Consider the following 4,347-nt stretch of genomic DNA (forward strand, 5'->3'; position numbering starts at 1 on the left):
AAAGTATTGGATTCGTGCAAATTTTCGAATTTCGAATTTTGACGGATTCGAACGTTTTGAGGTGTGCTGAGTCCATTTCGACCATTTTTGGAAAATGTCTGTCTGTCTGTATGTGTGTGTGTATGTGTGTGTGTATGTGTGTGTGTATGTGTGTCACGTCTGTGTGTGACCAGTTTTTTGTGGCCGCTCTACAACAAAAACTACCGCATGAAATCGAACGAAATTTGGTACACAAATGTGCCCCTATGTGAACTTGTGCCCATTAGTTTTTGGCGCGAATTCCTCCAAGGGGGGTGGAGCAATGGGACGTTTTTCGAGTTACGCGTGCTTGCTATTACTCAGGAAGTAACTGGCGGAATCAAACAAAATTTGGTCCATATGTTGGTATTAACAGGAACAGGTGCTGATTCAATTTTGGTGTCAATAACTCAAACGGGGGTTGAGCTATAGAACGTTTTTTGTCGTCAATTGTGACTGCTGTATCTCAAGAAATAATGAACGGAATGAAAGAAAAATTTATCGGCAAGTAGCCCTTAGTGGGTATAAGAACTGATTTTATTTTTGTGTCAACAGCTAAAAAGGGGGTAGCGCAATCACCCGTTCTTTTTTTCCATTTTGAGTGTCCTATCTCAAGAAGTAATGCTACGTTCTGGTTGAAATTTGGAATATATGTGAATCCATGTGTAAACAGGCTTTGGTTCAATTTTGACGCCGATCGCTCCAAGAGGTGTTGATTTTTTTTTTTTTTTTTTTTTTTTTTGCGAATAAAAATATTTTTATTAATGCAACAATAAGAAAGATAAATCGTAATAGATTGTCTTCTGCGTATTTCTCGTGATTTTAATTGTATGGAAATGATAGGAAATATTATCTCAATGATTTAAAATTTTTAACTGTTGCCATCTTATGTTTGTTAACAAATAAAATATTTGTAATTAATTCAAGCAAGGCTTTTAAAATAACTTTCAATTTTCGCTCTTTGCTTTGCTTTTGCAATAATTCAGACATTGGGATAGTCGTCAAGTTTTTGCATGTGTAATTTTGTTTTTGTTGGGAATATTGCTTCCTCGTCAAGCATGGGGAGGGATCAGAAAAAAAAAAAGAAAAATATAGAAGAAAGTTTCGTGATGGCCACAACATACTAGTTTAAGTTATACTTATACTATTTGAATATTTGAATAGAAAATCTAAGTCAGTACATTTGCGAAAAAAAAAAAGAGAAAAGAAAGAAAGAAAACGGGTATACCGCTTTACCCTTCTTGCTTTGCCCGAAAGCACGTTTTTTATTTCAATAACTATAACCTTAAATTTAAAAAATAGTAAACAGAATGCCTGTCGTAGTTTATAGGTGGATGGTGCCAGAATAACGTAATATTACTGGCAATAAAAAAAATAAGCTGGTCTTCGACTAATCACAAGCTAACCTTCAGTTTTTTTTTTAGAAATGTATCCTTTAAAAAAAAAAAAAAAGCCTGGATACGTCATGTTGCTTCCCCGATTATTTGCTGGGACTGATTGAAATTCCGGGGTATTCAGGTAAACACGACATACGTATGCATCGCCGCATGCACACCATGCTGCGGCATACGAATGCCTACCTGCTTTGGGCGGCATATTCGCTTCAAGCCACCCTTCCCTACGTATTTCATCACACTTTTTAATCATTAATGAAAGTATTCTCAATAAAAGGAATAAAAATAAAATTTCAACCGAAGTATGCATAGCTGAAATAAAACTGAAATTTCCGCATTCAATATTACATTTTGTGAATATGTATATTGCTAATCTAAGTTCACTAAAAGTTTTCGACTAGTAATATTCACGCTTCGGTAGAACCTCATTGGCTATGGCACTACCTCTGCGCAAAGCTATCTAACTTCAGTAGTGCCAGCATTTAAAAAATTATGCAGTCTTTCGAAGAAAAAGTAAAGAAAAAAATATGAGTTTTTTAATTTACTGCATATTTAGTATTTTCATTGCTGATCTAAAACATTTCTTTTAGAAAAATATTTGAAACAGAAATTCGTATTCAAAATGAAGCAGTTTGTATTTTAACCTTATTGGGAAACTCAGTTATAATATGAAATTATTTGTTGTTTCTTGTAACAGATTAAGATCTTTAAATAAGTGATCTTAGTATAAGGTGTACGTAGAATCCTCATTAAGCCATGTGAACTTAAAGAAGCAACATTGATCAAACATTAGTGGAAAAATAAATTTCAATTTCAATGCCAAAAACGTTGTCCATTTAGCCTGTTAAGTAGTAAACCTTTCAACAACTTATTTTCTTATGAACAAAAAAATATAAAAAAAAATGCATTTTATTATAATAAGAGTTATCTTCTTTATACAGTAGCCCCTCGCTCTACCGCCCCTCGATATATCGCTCATTCGGATATATCACTCCTTTCTTCTGTCTCCCAAAATATAAAAAAGCCTTGCTTTAAGCTTGAAACTATTCGTCAAAACAGATAGTATTACTCAGAAAAGTGTTTTTTCTTTTGAATTCGCTGGAAAAGCAGCGGCAACGGCTCTAGGCAACTCCTGCCATCCAAATGTACATATATGCAGTATATTTTAGCTTAAGATATAGTTTGGAAACTATTGACGTTTTCTTTTGCATTGATATTGATACTAAGACCTTTACAATGAGTGAGAAACAGCAGGCAGGAGTCATACTGGTTCAAGTAGAAGAGAACATACGCCCACTCTGACTACCTGTTTGCACAAAAAAGATTTGTATCAATAAAAGGAAGAACTCTCTGGACGGGCGAAAGAGTTTTCTCTAAACAATCTAGTTACTTTTACTTTTCACATCCTTTCTACTGCAAATCGAAGAGATTAGAAAGTCTACTAGGAATAAGAGGGTGTTGAAATGTTCACTTTTATCACGCTGTAGTTACTATAATGAAGATTATCTCTATTCGGAATTTCATATTGACGCTAAAAATTTACTTAAATTTAAATCTTGTATAAGTTTTAATAAGTGCCGTAGTAAATTAGTGAACTATATCGAAACCGCTTGAAAATCATGTCAAAAAGAGTGAATGCTAATTTAATTGGATGGATAACTATTTTTAATGGCCTCGGTTACATCGCGCTTTCAGATATATCGCGCTTTTTCTTTGTCCCCCGAAAAGAGCGATATAACGAGGGGTTACTGTAGTTCTACGATCTCTCTCTCTCTCTCTCTCTCTCTCTCATTTTCTCACTCTGTTTTAAGTGCTATAATTTTTTATAGGGTCATAAAACTATATGCCAAATAATATTTCTAATTTGCTTGCATACTTACATAAACTTGTCTGAAAAAACCTAAAAAGAAAAACATATGTATTTTGTTTCATATAAAATAAGCACATAAAACTATTTTTTCATTTCATAAAAGTTTTTTTTTTTTTTTTTTTTTTTTTTTTGTCATACTCAAGAATAATTTGGCAAAAAGTTTGCATCACAATTATGTGCATGAAATAAGTTAGCAATGCGAAAAGGTATGAAAATGAATGAGAAAATTTCATGAAGACGTGAGAGTTGTAATTAAAGAAACTAAGCTTAAGTGCACTAACTTTTGAGATATAAAAAACTTCGCTGCTATTTAAACTTTTTGAGACAATATAAAAAAAGGAAACGTAAAATTTCGCATCACTATGCCCCACGCATGAGGTACAGTGAGACAGCGTACAGAGCACAGAGAGACAGCATACAGGGCACAATGAGACAGCATTCAAGGCACAGAGAGGCAGCACGTATGGTTGAGTGACACATAATATGTTCAACGTTTAAAATCAAAATTAAATCACAATGTATAAAAGATTCAAATTTCATCGTACATCTAAATAAAAATTTAATTTTCCAACCACAAAAAAGATTGATTTCGATTTGTATAATTTCTTTTCGTAGGAGCTGTTATCAGCAATTTAATACTTTGATTCGGAACGAATGCAACATGTGGTACAGATGGTCAAATAATAGTCAAAATGGTTTTACTTTTGCGGAAAAAAAAAACAAAAATAAAAGTCTCCATTGTTATCAGCTACCATTAGAACATTTCCAACGTAAAAGTATTTCTGCTTGATGGCAAATTCTATCATAACCAAGTCTCCTTCAAGTGTCTCACCATCCAACTCTTCAAACCCAGAAGATAGATTTTCGCACTTTTTTACAGTCTGATAAAATATCAGATCTCACTTTTAATTTTTTCTATCTCCCCAGTTGTGTCGAATAAAACTACTTTTTTTCTATATTTTTGACATTTAAAAAAAAAATTCTATAGTGTTTGTGTTTTCTTCTGCTAAAATTTGTTTTCCAGGAACATCACTTGCAATGATAAGGTAGACCGGGGTACGTTTA

General features: G+C 33.2%; 1 non-coding gene across 1 annotated transcript; it reads right to left on the reverse strand.

The window, feature by feature from the left end:
• Positions 1 to 1,735: 1,735 nt before the first annotated feature.
• On the reverse strand, positions 1,736 to 1,870 carry LOC129225326 (U4 spliceosomal RNA). The gene has a single exon (XR_008580736.1). It is a non-coding gene; the product is annotated as a U4 spliceosomal RNA (small nuclear RNA).
• Positions 1,871 to 4,347: the final 2,477 nt, after the last annotated feature.

Source organism: Uloborus diversus, chromosome 6, assembly GCF_026930045.1.
Source record: "Uloborus diversus isolate 005 chromosome 6, Udiv.v.3.1, whole genome shotgun sequence".
Taxonomy (NCBI): Eukaryota; Metazoa; Arthropoda; class Arachnida; order Araneae; family Uloboridae; genus Uloborus; species Uloborus diversus.